Source organism: Lissotriton helveticus, chromosome 9 (assembly GCF_964261635.1).
Source record: "Lissotriton helveticus chromosome 9, aLisHel1.1, whole genome shotgun sequence".
Classification (NCBI taxonomy): Eukaryota; Metazoa; Chordata; class Amphibia; order Caudata; family Salamandridae; genus Lissotriton; species Lissotriton helveticus.
This window is the reverse complement of record NC_136070.1, coordinates 138172452-138193231: the sequence shown is the minus strand read 5'-3', so window position 1 is coordinate 138193231 and position 20780 is coordinate 138172452. Positions and strand designations below refer to the sequence as shown.

General features: G+C 48.1%; 1 protein-coding gene across 2 annotated transcripts in view; it reads right to left on the bottom strand.

Moving 5' to 3' along the window:
- Positions 1–20780, bottom strand: part of SPTBN5 (spectrin beta, non-erythrocytic 5) — a 2054098-nt gene that overhangs the window by 534653 nt on the left and 1498665 nt on the right. The gene's annotated exons all lie outside the window — the stretch shown is intronic.

Below are 20780 nucleotides of genomic sequence, written 5' to 3'. Positions count from 1 at the left end.
GCGGGAGCGGGTCCGGAGTGGTCCGCCAAATGCCCGGGGTGCCCTTTCGAGCAGGCACAGGGGGGGGCTACCAGCCCAGAGTTGGGGGGAATGGCGGAAAAGGGGGGGTCTGTTGGGGCTTCAATAGAGGCAACTGTAACAGACCACAGGGGACATGCAAGTTTAAGCATGTGTGTGCCGGCTGTGGGAATTCCTCACACCCGGAAAGTGCATGTAGATCATAAATTGGCGGGACGGGGGGTAAAGGCGGGTCTAAACAGGAGTGAGGTAGAGTTTTGTGACCGATTGCCTACACCCGTTGATCTCATGGTTATGATTCCTTGGTTAAACAAATACCCTGATCATGTATCCGCTGGGGTGTTGAGGAAGGGATTCTTACATGGCTTCCACATCCCGGCGGGGGATTTTCGGGGGAACTCCTTTTGTAGAAACCAGTTATCGGTACAGCACAACCCAGGCGTGGCAGAAAAGAAAATAGCAAAAGAAGTCAGTTTAGGGCGAGTGGCTGGGCCCTTTCGTTGCCCGCCGGTGGCTGAGTTCATCTGTTCCCCGTTGGGGGTTGTCCCGAAGAAGGACCCAGGGGAGTTTAGACTCATACATAATCTTTCTGCTCCTAAGGGTTCCTCGGTGAATGATGCCATTGACCCAGAAGTTTGTGCAGTACGATATGCATCGTTCGACGATGCCTTGGCCATGTTGAACCACCTAGGCCCTGGGGCGCTGATGGCGAAATGTGATATCGAATCAGCGTTCCGGTTGCTTCCGGTGCACCCGCAGGATCAGCGCCTGCTAGGTTTTGCATTTCAGGGGAGTTATTACATGGATAAATGCATGCCCATGGGTTGCTCCATTTCTTGTGCGTATTTTGAAATGTTTAGCTGTTTTTTAGAATGGGCATTCACCGAGGCTACAGGGCATAGACATGTTATGCATTATCTGGATGACTTCCTGTTTTTGGGGGCAGCCGGTGATACGAACTGCACGCAGGCGCTGTATGATTTCTGCATCCTCATGAGTGAATTTGGAGTCCCATTGGCACCAGGTAAGACGGTTGGACCATCTACTTCACTGGAGTTTCTGGGAATTGAACTCGATTCTGTGGAGGGGTGTTTCCGATTGCCAATGGACAAAGTGGTCAAGTTTCGGGCTTCCCTGATGCAATGTATGAGTGGGGAGAAAGTGACCCTGCACCAGTTACAACAAACAGTGGGTCAGCTTAATTTTGCATTGAGGGTGATGCCTATGGCCCGCCCCTTTTCGCGCTCTATCGTGCAAGCTATGGTAGGTCTCAGATGAACTAGGTCTATGGACCGACTCAGCAGGGAGCGTGGGTTTTGGCGCCATCTTAGGTAATCGATGGTCGGCACAAACATGGCCAACATGGTGGCACTCCAACGGCCTCACAAGTAACATTGGTTTCCTGGAGTTATTCCCCATCTGGGTTGCTCTGATGACATGGTCTGACGACTTCAGGGACCGCTCAGTGGTGTTTTGGTCTGATAATATGACTGTTGCCGAGTGCATTAACCAACAGGCAGCACGCTGCAAATTGATCTTGAGATTGTTGAAAGAAATTGTGCTGCTTTGCATGAGATTGAATGTACAGTTCAGGGCGAAACATGTGCCAGGTGTACTGAATCATGCGGCTGATGCACTCTCTCGTTCACATATGCAGGCATTCAGGGGTTATCTACCCACAGCGGACCTAGAGGCAGCACCATTCCCCGAAACAATATGGCTAATCGGTGCCCCGGATTACAAGACCTCGTGGCAGCGAGTTTAGCCCCCAGTACAAGGAAAGCATATGAAGGAGCGTTTCGTTCCTATTGCACATATTTGGGTCCCACAGAGAGTCAGAAATGGGGTCAGGAGGAATCCTTCCTGGGGTACTTGGTAGCGCTGCACAGAGAGGGCCGATCAGCGGCAACGGCCAGTAGGCATAGGGCGGCCATTTCATTCATGGCCCAGGTACACGGCATAAAAGACCCTACAGGTTCCTTTTTGGTGAAAAAAGCCCTTCGCGCCTGGCAGCGCCTTGAGGGTTGCAAGCAAGATACGAGGCACCCGATTGGCTTAGACAGACTGTCTCTGCTTTTAGCAAAGCTGGATGAGACGTGTTCCTCCCATTTTGAAGCAGTTCTGTTCCGGGCAGCGTTCACATTGGCATTCCATGGGGCTATGAGGGTGAGCGAACTTGTCGCAAGGAACAAGAGAGATATGGAGGGAGGCTTGTGCAGGGATCACATCCAAATAAGGGGTGATTCGATGGTGATCGTGATACCCAGGTCCAAGACTGACCAGTGGGCTATGGGAAACAGTGTGGTCGTACGCGCAAGCGTGGGTCCCCCATCTGCCCGTTGAAGTGTGTGGAAGACTATTTGGCGCTAAGGGCAGCCACATGGGGGGGGAGCTTGCTCCGACACAAGGATGGCACTCCACTGACGAGATTTCAGTTTCAGAGGGTGCTAGCACTGTCAATCGCTGACGCGGGCATGGACCCGTGCGATTTTGGGACCCACTCCTTTAGGATAGGGGCTGCTACTGAGGCTACAGCCAGGGGTCAGAGTGCTGAGGAAGTGAAACAATTGGGCCGTTGGTCCTCGAATTGCTTCAAGAGGTATGTGCGATTGCACATGTTGTGAGTGATCAATTGACATGCACTCACGTTTTCTGTCTTTGTTTACTTTACAGTTTCGCGAGCCTGCCACGCGGGGCGGAATTTGAGGTCGACCCAGCACCAGGAGACCAGCGGTCAGAGGCCACCGACTGGAGAAAGGATGGTATGGGTCGTGGGCCACTCATACGTGAGGCGCGCCGGCGACGTATTCAAGGAAGGTGACGCGATTCACGCACCTGGGGAATACGGGTTCAGAGTGTCCTTCCATGGGAAGGGTGGGCTCGTTTTTGACCACTTTGAATCATTTTTCGAGGGGCTTCTAGGGCGGTATAGGTCACCGCCGTCTGTAGTCATAGTACACCAGGGAGGCAACGACTTGGTGACACTGGGTAGACGAGTGTTACTTGAACGAATTTTGTCAGCGGTTAGCTGGTTGGCTAAAAGAGTCCCGGGGTGTACGATTGCCTGGTCCCACATGATTCCTAGGAAGATGTGGCAGGGGGGCCTTTCGGTGTCAGCACTGAACCATTCAGTTAAACGGGTCAATAATAAAATAGGTAGATTGTTCCGTTCTGCGCAGTTGCATAACATTCCTCATGGGTGTATTCGGGGTGATCAAATGTATCTGAACGATGGGGTTCAACTGTCCAGGGAGGGGAATGACTTACTCAGAGGAGACTTCGTAGCATGGCTAAGGGGTTTGAGGAAGCATGACCTTTAGGAGGATTTGGGGGGACCGGATAGTCGGTCAACTATCCGGTCTGTGGCGGTAAGGTCATGATCGGTGAGCAGTAATTTCAAGGTCCCTAGAGTGGGGCGCCACCCACAATGGATGGGAGCGCCCGGGGGAAGACGGCCATTGGCCCCTTCCACGGGGAGGCGGCACCCACTAAGGATGGGGCGCCTAGGGGGAGATGGCCATGGGCCCCTCCCAGGGGAGGAGGCGGTTAAATGCCCCTCCTACTAATTTCCCGGGGCCGGATATCCGCGACGGCGGATAGAGAGTGTGGGGATGGGGGGAGAGTCCACGCTGTCCTTCCTACAGAGACCTCATACGGGAACTCGGACGACCCTTAAGATGGCGTCGAGTAGAAAGGGGGCCCCCACCACGACAAGGGAAGTTACAGTTGGCAATGAGGGTACAGTCCTCTGCGCATGCGCCGCTCACACCGTGAGGGCGGGAGTCTGGTAGTAGGGATCTGACACCGGTTAAGACCTTGCCGTTGGCCCTTAATGCTAGGACGTACAATTTGAGTTAGAGTGTATGCATTTTCAGGATGTTAGCCAAAAGTACATGACTGCATCGAAATGTAATAAATGACAAATTGTACATTATGCATAATGATGAAACTTTTATTTAATGTTTTATATTTTGTTTCATATTTTAATAAATACGGCCGGGAGGGTGACTCCCTCCTGCCTTCCAAAAGTTCAACTATTGTCCGACTTCCCATTCTTGGGGAAACGTGTTGGGAGGGGGTGGCAGGCATCCTGGCCATATGGAAAGGGGCGACCACTCGGTCCCCCCGAACGTATGGATGGGTGCCCCAAACCTCCCGGGAAACCATTTTGGGCGGGGTGGGCGTAGCCCGGCTGGTATGCCCGAAGCGGCGTAGCCGGGGCGCGCCTTCCCCCGCCCAAGAGGGGTTGTCCTAGACACCTCAACGGAAGACGACCACGCCCCGTAGGCGTACCGGGGACGGGTACACGCCCTCCCGCAGAAGAATAAAGGAGCGGGAATCCAGAGGAGCGTCCTCTTGTTCCTCGGATCGGAAGGCTGCACCACTCGTTGCCCGTGAGCCCTCGACGGAACAAGCAGCAATTTTGACCCACCCACCAGCCCCTTATGGCAAATGTTTGGAGAAATAAAGTCTTGCAGAGAGATGGAAGTATAGGCCTTTTTTCCTTGGTAGAAAGAATGAAGGAATGTTGAGAATAAAGATTGACCTTTTGCAGAGATGTCTTCTTGCAGGAAAGAGCAATTGATGGCACAGTAGGATGATGTCGAGTTTTTCTTTCCTTAGTAGGTAAACAACTGTCGTATTTATTTGTCGGGCGGTAAGGTCATGATCGGTGAGCAGTAATTTCAAGGTCCCTAGAGTGGGGCACCACCCACAATGGATGGTAGCGCCCGGGGGAAGACGGCCATTGGCCCCTTCCACGGGGAGGCGGCACCCACTAAGGATGGGGCGCCTAGGGGGAGATGGCCATGGGCCCCTCCCAGGGGGGGAGGCGGTTAAATGCCCCTCCTACTAATTTCCCGGGGCCGGATATCCGCGACGGCGGATAGAGAGTGTGGGGATGGGGGAGAGTCCACGCTGTCCTTCCTACAGAGACCTCATACGGGAACTCGGACGACCCTTAAGATGGCGTCGAGTAGAAAGGGGGCCCCCACCACGACAAGGGAAGTTACAGTTGGCAATGAGGGTACAGTCCTCTGCGCATGCGCCGCTCACACCGTGAGGGCGGGAGTCTGGTAGTAGGGATCTGACACCGGTTAAGACCTTGCCGTTGGCCCTTAATGCTAGGATGTACAATTTGAGTTAGAGTGTATGCATTTTCAGGATGTTAGCCAAAAGTACATGACTGCATCGAAATGTAATAAATGACAAATTGTACATTATGCATAATGATGAAACTTTTATTTAATGTTTTAAATTTTGTTTCATATTTTAATAAATACGGCCGGGAGGGTGACTCCCTCCCGCCTTCCAAAAGTTCAACTATTGTCCGACTTCCCATTCTTGGGGAAACGTGTTGGGAGGGGGTGGCGGGCATCCCGGCCATATGGGTACACTGACTAAAAATTGACACTTTGGGATTAAATGATCACATCCCATGGCTGAGCCTGAACTATTGAGTGATTAAGGGATGACACACCTTATCATTAAGAGTTCCCATCGACTCAAATAAGGGCCGTATTCTTTTGACTTTCAGAAAACATCGTGAATTAGTACCCCGCTTGAATTCATATAATCATCACATGGGGTACCACTGATAATAATGAGATCCATTATCCTGATAGATAGACAGAGTAAGACCAAATCTGCATGAATCTGACAGCCCTCTACCTTCACCATTAAGCTTCATTTGAAATGTGTTTCACTAGAATGTATGTATTCTTCAGAAAGACACATTCATCCAGTAACTCCAACCTCCCAACTGAACTTTGCGAATATAAACTTTAATTTATCACGATTTAATTTGCAACAGATCCGATTAAGTGTATTTAGAAGACAGACTACTTGTCTCCCTTCTTAGTCTTTCTCCACTTTCGCTGCACGACTAACATACATAACACCAACCCGGAAAGAGATTGCAATATCCGGGCCCAGAACGGAAGAGTCAGCACAAGTCGTTTTGATGCGAAGCCGAAGGTAGAAGCCACAACATGGAGCAGAGCCGACTAAAACCGTAACGTATAAATGTATATGCCTAACTGGAGCCGTGTCTTTTATCTAGTAGGCAGATACAGACTCACTGGCTGCCCGTTGAAGTTCCAATGAGAAACTTTAAAGGTATGTGAGAGGTTCTTGAAATGGGCACTATGTCGATTACTGAAAATGTAACACCGCGCCTAGATTATCAACTAAGACGCATGCCAGGTATGAATACACGTGGATCATGATGAATAAATGTGCGTACTAAGTCCTCTATTTTCGATAACGCGCTGCTCCCAATACTACCGCGTTACCAGCATTAATGACTACTAGTGCGAGTACTCGCGAACATAACCCGAATGAATCGCTATTTTAGACAGTACGACCCTAGCACCTCTTGATTTTTAAATACGGGAAACTTACACGGAAAGAGCCCAATAAGTCCACATATCCCGACATGACAGTACGTGTGTAATAGCGATTTCCCCTTACTACTTTTAATTGCGGGAAAATACTGCACTCATTCTTTGCCTATTTAGTAACACGCAAAGAAAGGGGGCTTACTGTATAAAATGAGTCGCCGTTACCTCTTGAATGCAGAATAAGCAGAGATATTTTGCCTAACACAATCCAATTCTTTACATGCAACAGTTTTCGAAATCCATCTTCATTTTAAGAACTGGTAGAGATATTTTGCCAATAAATAAAACTAGTGGTCCCGTGATTAAGTATTGCCATTTTCCAGTTGCTATTCTCTAAGTATTTCACTTACAGAAAGCTCCATTTAGAGGTTAACTAACTTCTTTGTATATATTTGTGTCCCCCTTCCCCACCTCTTCTTTTGTTCACAGGTACCTTTGGACCTTAATGGAAACAGATTAGTATATCTTTTTCCCACACTACCTTGAGAATAACTTTATTTTCTATGGTCATTTCACTAGGAGACACCCACTGTCTCACAACACCTTTCACCCTGGTCCTGAAGAAAGCCCACTCGACCTACATAGGCATAACAAGGGCTGAAACATGTCAACCATTTTTTAAGGACTCTTAAAGTGCGGGAGACCCATAATCAAATCTTAGTACGCACTGCACTCTACTTTTAACCAATATCTCGAATCCAGACCCATTAAACTGACTACTGGCTGTACGAGTATTTTTTAAACCATTTATGACCCCTATATCACTGATCACTACTGCACTAACCAGGGGCACACCTCCAGGTGGAGGAAGCATGAGCACTAACCCCATGATGATGCTGTCACGTGTTTAAAAGGCGGCGAACCAAGATATACCGCCAGATTCCATCCTATACACGTGAATGAGGGTTTTTAATGGGGACACAGAACACGATGAATTGCTAACCCAGGTTATGCAGGATAAGTGATCCATTCCCCACTTGATTGTTCAAGTGTGAAGATCCCACCAGGAATCTGAGATATTGTCTGTGATGTTGTCTGACCGGAGCGTGAAAGTAGGCATCTTGTAGATCCAGTGAACACATCCAATCTCCCTGCCTGAGATGTAGATATATATGATGGAGAGCCGACATTCAAAACTTCTCCTTTCTGATTGACTTGTTGAGCATTCACAAATCCAGCATGTGTCTGTGTTCTGCTTTTCGACCCTTCTTCTTTACCAAGAAATATCAGAAAGATGGCAAGTTCGCTCTGAAATATCTTCATCTGATGGCATGATGTTGGAACCGAAGGGACTGAGGGGGGATGGCGTCGAAAACGTAGAGAGTACCCATTCTGCAGTGTAGCTAACACCCACTGGTCGTTTGTGATAGCTCGCCACTCTTCAAGATGATTTTCAATACTTCCCCCCACCGGAGTTGTGAACGACGATGGGGAAAGTGGGCACTCATTGTTAGGTCTGCGTCTTGGCGGAGGTGTTAAACTGACGCTGGTTTCCTCTTCCTCTGGAGGAACGCTGGCCTTGGTATTGAGACCTTTGTTGTCCCTGCTGATCCTGGTTTTTCTGCCAATGAGGGGCCTGAACCCTCTGTTGGGAGGATTGCCAATTGTAAGGCCTGAATCGTCTCCGGAACTCTTTCTTCTTCTCTAGACCCACGGCCTTTAGTGTCTCTAGCTCCGTCTTCATCCGGGACATTTCCTCATCTGTGTGTGCACCGAATAAAGATGAGCCGGAGAAGGGAGGATTGAGGCTCAGAGACTGTGCTTCTGGTTTTAGCGCTGTGAGTCGTTGCCAAGAGGTTCTTCTAGTGCATATCCCATGCGCATAGGCATGAACCGAAAGAGTAGCTCCATCAGCTGCGGTGCTGATAACTTGGTTCGCCACTAAGCTGCCTTCTTGCATGATCTCTTCAAAATCCTTGCGGTCTTCTTTGGGCAGCTTTTCCGTAAATCTTTGAAGAGAGTCCCTCAAATGCCTGTCATATCGACTCAACAGAGCTGATGCACTCGATACCTTGATCATAGAGGCTGATGTACCACAGACCTTCCTTCCCCACAAATCTTGTGGTTTACTCTCCTTATCTGGTGGAACAGTAGAGGAGGAGGCAACTGCGTGAGCCTTTTTTGCTGCAGTGATTATAACAGAATCTGGCGGGAGGGTCAGATTTAAAGTATAGTGGGTCCTTTTCCGGTTGAACAATATTTTTTCAGAATCCCAGCCGGTGCGGTCTTGAGGGTCATCTGTGTAAGGAAAATGCCCATAACCGGTCCTATTAGGCCCGGCACCAATGGTAGCAGTGGTCTAGATGCTGCCTTCTGGTGTAAAGTCTCAAAGATAACAGAAGACAAACTCTGCTGAGTCGGCATAGGGATGTTTAGCTTCAACGCCCCTCTGCAAAGCACGTCCTGGAAAGTGCCAATGTCATCCACCGGTGGGCTGTCAGTAAGAGTAGGCGAATAGTATCTGTGTGACGTATGTGTGGAAGAGGGGGAAGGCGTTGTAGATCTGTGCCCTCTCCCCCTGCTTCTGGATCTAGATCTCCTCCTGTGAGAGTGCGCAGGAGTGCGACTGCAATTCCTGCCTCTTGATGGAGTACGATCTCTATCCACAGCCTGTACCAGCCGAGCCAACGGAGACATGTGGAGGAGGCTCGAGTAATGCTGTGCGCATGTAGCGGAGCTGTGGCCCAGTGATGCAAGGGTCGGTTCCATCTTGGTGATAGATGGATGGAATAAGATCTTTGCCCTTCTTGCCTCTCAGGAAATGTGGAGGAGTAGGAGAGTTATTTCTTTCTATCTGTGCAGGCCTGTCCGCTGAATCTTGATGTCCCCTGGACGGCGAGATCACGATCTCCGGAGATCTGGACGTTGAACCTCTGTGAGAGCTGTGAGAACTTGTTCTCGACATTGGTGATGGCGAAGTAGACAGGCTTATCGGACGTGAGGCCTCTTCGGACTGGTGCCTCGACGTCGATCTGGAACGTCTCCTCTGAACAGACTGCCTTCTCGACGTCGACTGTCATCTCGGCGATGGTGACACCTACCTCGAAGCCAACCTTCTCCACTTCAAAGGAGGACTCACTCTTGCAGTCGACTGGTCCCTCGATGTCAAGTGCCTACTTGTTGCCGACAGAGTACCTTGCTTCGATGTCAACCACCTCTACTCCGAAGACCTGTGTCTCGACGTTGACCTGCAGTGTGCTGCCGTCGATGGAGACTTCTGCCTCGTTATCGGGGACGGAGTCTTGCGCCTTAATGTCGAAGATCTTTGTACTGACCTCGACGGAGACTTCTGCCTCGATGTCGGCGACGGAGTCTTGCGACTCGACGTCGAAGATCTTTGCACTGACCTTGATGGAGAACTCTGTCTCTATGTCGATAGCCGTTGATGTGGGGATGATGGAGTGACTTGCCTCAACGTCGATCACCTAGCCAGCGTCAACTGAGATTTGCTCCTTGCCATTGAGCGTTGCCTGGTTGACAACAACAGAGGGCCGTTTACCTTTGTCGACGTTGAGAGCGTTGATCTCGATTTCTTAGAAGAGTGATGCTCCTGCACCACGTAATCTTTGAAGAAGACTGCTTCGCCATCAGTTTGCTTCGATGTCGATCCCAACGCCGAAGGAGAACAGGTCTGGGCCTTGCATCTCGACGTAGTCCGAGTTCTCTTTTTCTGTTGTCTCACTGGAGAGCTACCTCTTTCAGAGAGGCCATAAAGTCGAATTCGCTCCCTGTCTTTGATGGTCCTTCTCGACAACTTCTTGCAGTGATGACAGGTGGCAGAAGAGTGAGAATCAGGGAGGCAGAGAATACACACAGGGTGTGTGTCTGATCTAGCCTTCTTTTTGCCACAGGCAGGGCAAGGATCAAGAAAGGTAGGCATTTCAGACAGAAATAAACCTTTTCTGGAATTCCAAAAAGGCTTCACTCTCACTCTAAGGCTAAAAGACATCCTCAAAAAAATCAGATAATTTTTGACAGAAAGTAAAAAAAAGGAAGGGCTGTGAATCCAGGGTCCTGACTGAAGGAGCCGTAAAGAACAACTGACCTAACTGTCACCCCTGAGGCATGATGTAAAGCTAGGGGTCATGGCTGCCTTAAAGGCACGGTGCCAGTTTTTGTGTGAAAATGCTTGAATTTTCTATGCTGTTGGTTTACAATGCAGCCTGTAGGCTAACAATGTCTGCTTTTTCTTTGCAGTGTTTTCATGAGGTTTACTCATTAAAAACAGAGTTCAAGTGCTACTTGCCCTCTTGTGTTTTATGCAGATACTATGTGTTTGCAAGAGCAATTTATTGGTTACCGCCTGGACCTCGTCCCGAACGGTTGCTCCCCCACGCTGCCTGGCTCCTGCTTGCAATCCTTTTTCCAGTGCCCACAGCTGAAGCGTTTTCAAGCAGCCCTCGTGTGTGGTATCGTAGCTCTTGGCTCTGTGCCTTGATAATTGTAGTGGCGCTTATAATAGCAATCAGCCTTCGTGTGCATTTTCATAGCGCTTGTGCTCTGTGCCTTGCTAACTGTCTCGCTTAAGTAGCAATCAGCCTTCGTGTGTATTTTCATAGCGCTAGTGCCTGGCTCATTTGTGCAGCGCTTGAACATAACTGCATTTGGTAGCGCTTTTTACATATTCCTAACAGTATTAAGTCCTTAGCGCTTTACCTGCTTTCAGTGCATTCCTTCATAGCTGGCATTGCACTGTGTTGGTTTCGATTCCTACCCCTCCCACCATTTTGTTGTTGTGCTTTCCCCTGCCCCGCCTCCCCGCTACCGCCTCCCAGCTGACCCGCCCACCCTCCACCCCCTCCACTCTCCATTTATGTCAGATGTCCCAACGCGCAGCGTCCACGCGCTACGTACACGCCGAAGGTGCGCCAAAGGTAAGCCCGTCTACGCCCGTCCGCGCCTGGACCACGCCCAGCGCCATACCCCCTGGCCCACGCTTTGCCCAGCCCCCCCGCATTACCTACGATGCCGCAACCCTCCTAGCCCTTAACCCCGGTCGCGCTCCCAACTGCGTCCAAGCCGCCCCTGGACAAACCCATGGACCTTTCTCCTGCTTCTCCTGCAAATTTAGCGGCACCGACAACATCCCCGCTACGACCACACCACAGATTCCCAACCCCAACCACCTACAATGCATCCTTCTCAACACCCGATCAGTCCACAGGCACGCCATTGACCTATGGAATCTACTAGACACCATTTCTCCCGACATCGCCTTCCTTACGGAAACATGGATGAATGCTTCCTCCGCACCAGACATCACCATTGCCATCCCTGAAGACTATAAGATCACTCGCAAAGACCGCACCAGCCACACAGGAGGAGGAATCGCTATCGTCCATAAGAAATCAATCCGCATCTCAACCAGCTCTGACACCAACCTCGCCAACTCCGAACACCTTCACTTCCAGATCCACATCGACCCCAAAACCACACTCAGAGGCACCCTCCTCTACAGACCACCAGGACCCCGCGCAAAATTCAGTGAAGACATCACGGACTTCATCACCCCACACGCGCTCCCCTCCAAAGACTACATCCTTCTGGGAGACCTCAACTTTCACCTCGAAAAGATCAACGACCGCAACACCGCCACCCTCGTGGACAACCTCGCCAACCTCGGACTTAAACAACTAGTCACTTCCCCCACCCACATCGCAGGTCACACACTCGACCCCATCTTCACATCCAGCAACCATGTCTCCTTCAGCCACACTACGGACCTCCTCTGGACTGACCACAGCTGCGTTCACTTCACCTACAACAAACCAAAACCCAGCATCCACCTCCAACCTACCCTACAAAGGAACTGGAACAAAATCACCACGGACCAAATCTCCGCATCGCTCCTTCAAAACACCCCAGCCCTCTCTTCTAACGCTAACGAAGCCGCCGCCAACCTCACCCTATGGTTATCCAACACCGCTGATACCTTAGCACCACTGAAAAAACGTCAAAACAAACCTGGCAGCAAGAAGGCCTCATGGTTCAACGATGATCTCAAGAAGTCCAAGAAAGTCTGCCGCTCCCTTGAAAAGGCCTGGAAAAAAGACCCAACCACCAGCACCAAGGACGCCTTCAAAAACGCCACCCGCACTCACCACCAACTAATCCGAAAAGCCAAGAAAAAAGCATTCAAGGATCGACTTGACAACAACGCTCACAACAGCAAGGAACTTTTCAACATCGTCAAGGAATTTTCCAATCCCTCGGCCAACTCCAACGACATCACCCCCTCCCAAACCCTCTGCGACTCCCTAGCCTCATTTTTCCACAACAAGATTGCAGACATCCACAACAGCTTTGACAACCAACCCGGAAACCAACCCACCCTACCATTTGCTGATCATCTTCCCCCCGTGAACACCCTTAACGACTGGAACCCAATCTCCACCGAGGACACCATCCGCCTGATGAATTCCATCCACTCAGGATCCCCCACAGACCCATGTCCTCACCACATCATCAACAAAGCAGACTCCGTCATAGCACCGCACCTCCGAGACGTCATCAACTGTTCCTTCAACTCCGCCACCTTCCCGGAGGACTGGAAACACGCTGAACTCTCCGCCCTTCTGAAAAAACCCACAGCGGACCCCACCGAACTCAAAAATTACCGTCCCATCTCGCTTCTTCCATTCCCGGCCAAAGTCATCAAGAAAGCTGTCAATAACCAGCTCGCCGCCTTCCTCGAAGCCAACAAATCCCTCGACCCCTCACAATCTGGCTTCCGAGCTAAACACAGCACTGAGACCGCCCTCATCGCAGCAACAGACGACATTCGAACTCTACTGGACAATGGAGACACAGTCGCCCTCATCCTCCTCGACCTCTCTGCAGCATTCGACACAGTCTGCCACAGCACCCTTTTACAACGCCTCAATAACATCGGAATACAAGGAAAAGCACTCGAATGGATCACCTCGTTCCTCACCGGAAGAACCCAGAGAGTCCGCCTTCCACCATTCAAGTCCGAGGCCTCGGAAGTCATCTGCGGCGTACCACAAGGATCCTCACTCAGTCCCACCCTCTTCAACGTATACATGAGCCCCCTCGCGGCCATCGCACGCCAACACAACCTCAACATCATCTCGTACGCGGATGACACTCAACTGATCCTTTCCCTCACCAATGACCCCAGCACCGCCAAAACCAACCTACACGAAGGAATGAAAGAAGTGGCCGAATGGATGAAACAAAGCCGTCTGAAACTGAACTCAGACAAAACAGAAGTCCTCATCTTAGGTACATCCCCCTCTGCATGGGACGACTCCTGGTGGCCGGAAGCCCTCGGAAAAGCACCCATCCCGACAGACCACGCACGGAACCTAGGCGTCATCCTGGATTCTTCACTCTCAATGAACAGACAAGCCAGCGCCGTACCCTCTTCCTGCTTCAACATTCTTCGCATGCTCAGAAAAACATTTCGCTGGATCCCCTCCGAAACAAGGAAAACAGTCACCCACGCTCTGGTCACGAGCCGACTGGACTACGGAAACACCCTCTACGCAGGTACTACCGCAAAACTCCAGAAGAAACTCCAACGAATCCAAAACGCCTCAGCCAGACTCATATTAGACATCCCACGCAACGCACACATCTCTGGTCACCTTAAAGACCTCCACTGGCTACCCGTCAATAAGAGGATCACTTTCCGACTGCTTACACACGCACACAAATCACTCTACGACATCGGTCCAGAATGCCTCAACTCTCGATTGTCCTTCTACACCCCCTCCCGCCAACTACGTTCTTCCAGCAAAGCCCTCGCCTCTGTACCCCGCATCAATAAGACCACCATGGGAGGCAGATCCTTTTCATACCTGGCCGCTAAAACATGGAACTCACTCCCCGCTTACCTTCGCCTTACCCAAAACCACCTAGCATTCAGAAAGCTACTTAAAACGTGGATATTTGACAAGTAATCCTCCTCCCCTTCCCAAGCGCCTTGAAACCCTCCGGGTATGTAGTGCGCTATATAAATTCTATGACTTGACTTGACTTGACCTGTTATGACATTGGTTAGCCTCCTAGATGGGGGCTGCATTGCTATGAGGAAAAATGAGATATGTGTGTATATATATATATATATATATATATATATATATATATATATATATATATATATATATATATTTATATATATCGACCAACCTCCATCTCCTCCCGCAATCGCTCTCACTACGATCACGCTGTGGACACAGACACGGACCAGAGTTTCAGATGCTGGTTAGATTTTATTCAGCTGTCGCCATAACGTTTCGGCACAAAGCCTTGATCACATGATATATATCCCAAAAGAGTTGCCTGTGTATGCAGAGAGCCACAGAAACAGGTAGGTATTGGCCACAATATTTATTGCAAGAAGCATCAGAGACCATCAGCTTGGCTTTCACCATAGGAGTCCAGCAAGTCGACGCGTTTCGTGTTCTCGCACACTTCTTCATGGACACTGGACACGTAGTAGAATCACGGCGATTTCAAGGCACAACTTGGTATATATGAACCACCGCCCCAGTGGGTGTGGCCTCAGCGAAGCCTGATGGTCATTGTAGTGCACTCTCTTCCTTCAGTGAGAGCCATGATTTTACCCGCAGTTTCTAAAAATAAAGCCCCAGTGGGTCGTGAGGCCGGGCTCCAGTCAATTATGCTTTTCCTCATCTGGCAACAACCGGCTCCTATCTCCCAAAACGGTGGCGTCATGTGGCATCGTCGCTGGAGTGCTGGCGGCACCGGGGCTCTCAGCGCGGCTCAGGCAAGCCGCAAGTAATCCCAAAAGAGTTGCCTGTGTATGCAGAGAGCCACAGAAACAGGTAGGTATTGGCCACAATATTTATTGCAAGAAGCATCAGAGACCATCAGCTAGGCTTTCACCATAGGAGTCCAGCAAGTCGACGCGTTTTGTGTTCTCGCACACTTCTTCATGGACACTGGACACGTAGTAGAATCACGGCGATTTCAAGGCACAACTTGGTATATATGAACCACCGCCCCAGTGGGTGTGGCCTCAGCGAAGCCGGATGGTCATTGTAGTGCACTCTCTTCCTTCAGTGAGAGCCATGATTTTACCCGCAGTTTCTAAAAATAAAGCCACAGTGGGTCATGAGGCCGGGATCCAGTCAATTATGCTTTTCCTCATCTGGCAACAACCGGCTCCTGTCTCCCAAAATGGCGGCGTCATGTGGCGTCGTCGCTGGAGTGCTGGCGGCACCGGGGCTCTCAGCGCGGCTCAGGCAAGCCGCAAGTAATCCCAAAAGAGTTGCTTGTGTATGCAGAGAGCCACAGAAACAGGTAGGTATTGGCCACAATATTTATTGCAAGAAGCATCAGAGACCATCAGCTAGGCTTTCACCATAGGAGTCCAGCAAGTCGACGCGTTTCGTGGTCTCGCACACTTCTTCATGGACACTGGACACGTAGTAGAATCACGGCGATTTCAAGGCACAACTTGGTATATATGAACCACCGCCCCAGTGGGTGTGGCCTCAGCGAAGCCTGATGGTCATTGTAGTGCACTCTCTTCCTTCAGTGAGAGCCATGATTTTACCCGCAGTTTCTAAAAATAAAGCCACAGTGGGTCGTGAGGCCGGGCTCCAATCAATTATGCTTTTCCTCATCTGGCAACAACCGGCCCCTGTCTCCCAAAACGGCGGCGTCATGTGTCGTCGTCGCTGGAGTGCTGGCGGCACCGGGGCTCTCAGCGCGGCTCAGGCAAGCCGCAAGTTATCCCAAAAGAGTTGCCTGTGTATGCAGAGAGCCACAGAAACAGATAGGTATTGGCCACAATATTTATTGCAAGAAGCATCAGAGACCATCAGCTAGGCTTTCACCATAGGAGTCCAGCAAGTCGACGCGTTTCGTGTTCTCGCACACTTCTTCATGGACACTGGACACGTAGTAGAATCACGGCGATTTCAAGGCACAACTTGATATATATGAACCACCGCCCCAGTGGGTGTGGCCTCAGCGAAGCCTGATGGTCATTGTAGTGCACTCTCTTCCTTCAGTGAGAGCCATGATTTTACCCGCAGTTTCTAAAAATAAAGCCACAGTGGGTCGTGAGGCCGGGCTCCAGTCAATTATGCTTTTCCTCATCTGGCAACAACCGGCTCCTGTCTCCCAAAACGGCGGCGTCATGTGGCGTCGTCGCTGGAGTGCTGGCGGCACCGGGGCTCTCAGCGCAGCTCAGGCAAGTTGTGCCTTGAAATCGCCGTGATTCTACTACGTGTCCAGTGTCCATGAAGAAGTGTGCGAGAACACGAAACGTGATCGTGATATATATATATATATATATATATATATATATATATATATATATATATATGTTTTTCATATATAATGTTTATTTTTTCCGGGGTCCCCGCACATGGGCGGGAATACTCAGTGCTTATGACTATTGATGAGGATCCCCTGGAAGAGAACCATTCATTTCCTGTTCTGGGTAGTGGCAAAGAAGTCCATGAATGGAAGCTCCAATCTGGGGAATATCACATGCATGATATAGGGATTCAACTCTAACTTGTGATGACACAACTGAGAGTATCTGCCCTCAAACTAAGGGTGTAGGAAATCGATAACGGGCTTATAATCCCGGGATTGCTTTAACAAAACCAGTGAAGCATTTTCCTATGAGACTGCGGTGGACTGGGCTATAATGGCTGTGGCGCTCTGAGTGGCATGTCAGCCATGGTTAAGGGGTAGGACTTCCGGGTCATGATAGGCAACAGCACTATTTAAACCACCTCAAGGAGAATGGAAGCTGCCAGGCAACTTTTCACGGGGCACTGGCATTTCTCTTGATTCATCAGATTGTTTCCTGTTTTCCCATCCCTCAGCTTAGTTATTTTTTCCCCGTTGTGGTTCTCTCCATTGCATCTGTCTATTTGACTGACTTTAAATTATGGCTCCTGTTTGGCTTTGTCGTATTGCTATGACTTTTCCTGGTTTCCTTTGATGTGCAGTAGTTTCCTGGCTTGTTGTCTGACTTTAGACTTACCACCATTTTCCATCTTTGTTTAGGTCCACCATTCCGAAGCTGGAAATCGAACCTTACATACCAATATCATTATTGCAGAACACCTTAATAAAACCTGAGAGAGTTGTATGTAAAAAGACTGACATTTTGGCTGTCTTTCTCTATCTCTCAGTCCCATTTCCCGTTCCTTTAAGTATTTAGTTTTACCTTGTGCATTCTCACCACGTTCTAGGTAGTAGAATGGATCGTCATTATAACTTCTCTGCAAATACCTGCAAATTCTCGTAGAGGGAATCTGCGAAATGAGCCACCACCAGGAGATTTCCTGTAACTTCGCCCACTACCAATGGCAAAATGCCTCCCAAAATGCAATCCACGACCCCCCGGCCCTCCCACCACCACCCTGGAGATAACTGATGGTGGTGGTGTTGTCTGGCAAAATCTGACAGTTGGAGATAGAAGGGAGAAATCTGTTCATTGGTAGATGGACCACCGGCAGGTTGAGGACTTTTATGTGCAGACACTACTCCGAGGTAGACCAAAGGTGCCCACGCCATCCTATCACTCAGGTTGGCACTCCAGATGTCAATGACCACAGTAGCCTGATTCTACTGGCTGAATGGATGAACCATCTAAAAGTTGGAAGGGTCAGTTCAACAGTGTAGATCCAAATGAACAGAATGGGAGATCTGTACAAGTGCTGGAAGACTCTACTGATGCTGGACCCACTGTGACCTAGGCAGCAATGAACCATCCACTACTGTGACAATGTAAACATGACTGCAGGCCGACACTCTGTAGCCTGGAAACTGCAAATAAGGCCTGTCAAAATAAGCCCTTTGAAAGGCTTCTTTTTGAATATGTATGAATTATCCCAAAGTGAGCAAAGTTTGCCCTTAAAGCAGGGTGAATGGTATTTAAAAGTAGGACATGTAAAATGTTATTGTTACACATGGCATTACAGTGGCAAGGTTCCAAACTATTTTCACTGCTGCAAGGCTGGCTGTTATGTAGGAAAAATTTGGGATGTGATATTAAATACAAATACTGTATTGCAGGAATGCAACTGGATAGAAAGAAAATTAAACAACTATTTTATTAGTTTATCCATATTGATGATGATGTCAGATTTTACTAAATATTAGGGAAAAGAAACATTTAGAAAGATCCTTTTCCATATCTGAGTCTACACTTAGCTATAAATACTCACATTTTACACTGTTTTGGCAGTCGATATTTTGGATACAATATTACAATATTCTTCTCAAACATAATCAAGTTTATGGACCCTTCCCACAGGTCATCCTGTCAAGGGCACAACATTCCCCCACCCTCACACACTCACCCAAGGCCTTTCTCTGAACTCTAGGAGCAAGTTCACAACTCATTAAGGGGGCTATTAAATGGCTAATTGCTGACTGGCAGGTTCTTTAAGATGATATTTCACTTTGGAGTAGTTTTACAAATTTTGGCTATTTACAAAATCTGAGGATAAGGTTACTTTAAATTGTAAACATATATGTCGCCAACCCCTGAAAAAGGGAGATGGAGCTGAATTTAAGAGTGTAATTTACTAATGGCTAGAAAGAAACATCGGTAAGCATTAAGTCCAGCACCACACATGGCCATCCACAGAAACTGCAATACCCTACAATAACATTTTTAATCATTTATTATAAAGTTAAATAAACTTTTTAAATGTTCCCTTGACTTAGAAGTCTACCTATGTTAGAGTATACGGAAAATAAACTTTTTTATTTATCTCATAATAAATAGTTTAAATAGGTTTATGTTAATTATTACTGTAAATTATTTATTTATATTTAAAGAAAATAAAACTGCTACAGCACTATTAACTTAAGATGAATAAAAACAGTTTTTCTAAAGCTTAAATTAAAAAAATTCTGATTAAAGTAAAGACATGTAAATCATTGTTATGCATTAACGATTATTGAACATGTATAGAACTGAGAGTAATGTAATTATATTTTAATTAATGTTGATGCTACATTCATTCATAACTTCATAAAGGGTTGTGTAAATATGTTATAATGAATAATACATTAATAATACATTAACATTAAATTAAATGTATTTATATTGTAAGTATTTTTTTAAAAATTCCTGTAATTTAACATTGCTTCACCAAAGGGTTTAATTTTAAGTCCCTACTGCCATTACTTTGTACGGGACGGTGTTGCTGGACCAGCAGTTGGCCAAGTGTGGTGCAATACTTCCTTCAGCTCTGAGCTATAGCTAGTATTTTGGATCCCTTTTTGACTGAAGTAACTTTAACAGTGAAGTTTATGAATAGCAATGGGCTACTCTTAATGCAGGGTGCATGGCCTTCTATAAACCCCTCCATAGCCCTCATTGAACCCCCTCTTTACTCCTTCCTAAAGCCCTCCCATTTAGGAGGATGTGTTCGGATACTCCCATCTCTCAAAGTGGAGCTTGTGCTACGGCCATAAATTATCCGTAGCACAAGCTACCATACCCATAAAGAAATGGGAGATTATGTTCATCCCTGCACCATGTGGCAGGCACATCAAGGTGTCTGATACATGGTGCAGGAATCAACAGGGGGGCACCATAGGTACCACGTCAGTCCACAACCAGAGGCCGCAAGGAGAAGGGGGCCTTGCTAGGGGCCCCAAAACTTGCTTTCCGATAGGCTTTCCATGTCGGAAAGCTTGGCTTGGAAAGTTTGTCGGAAACCAAGCATTGTAATCCCAACGACGGGAGCGCCGTCTATTGGGATTACGGGCCGGTTTCAATTCCGACCGCCTAGATTGTAATTAGGCAGTCGGAAGTGAAATCGACGATGAGTCGCAGGCTTTCTGACACTCATCATAATCAGCCCCTAAGTAATAAGCTTACATGTGTTTGGATCTCCTGACAGAAAAGGCAGAAGAGGTGGAGGTGAAGATTTACACTTGTAGGTTTGTGAATATCATTTTGTAGTACTTTAGGATTATTATTATACAATAGTGAGATATAACTGAATACTACTTTTAATCATAGGATCTTATTAATAGTTTGATAGTGTAGGAGTCATATTCCAATAGTACTACTAAGGTAATAAAAACATTTGAGGATTTCAGAATAAAGTGGCATTAAAGACAATGGTTTCTGCACAATCACATTGCTAAATTGATTTATTCTACAGCCCAGCTGCTGTTAAGTATGTATAAATTTACCCTAGATGAAAAAGTAACACATACATCATATTTCGTAATATATATAATATTACAAATAATAGGATATAAATGAATTCCACTTTCAGGCATGGAATCCTATTTATAGTTTGACAGTGTAGGAGCCTTACTACAATAGTACTACTAAGGTAATAAAAACATACTACAAAATGCAGTTTGTGAATATGC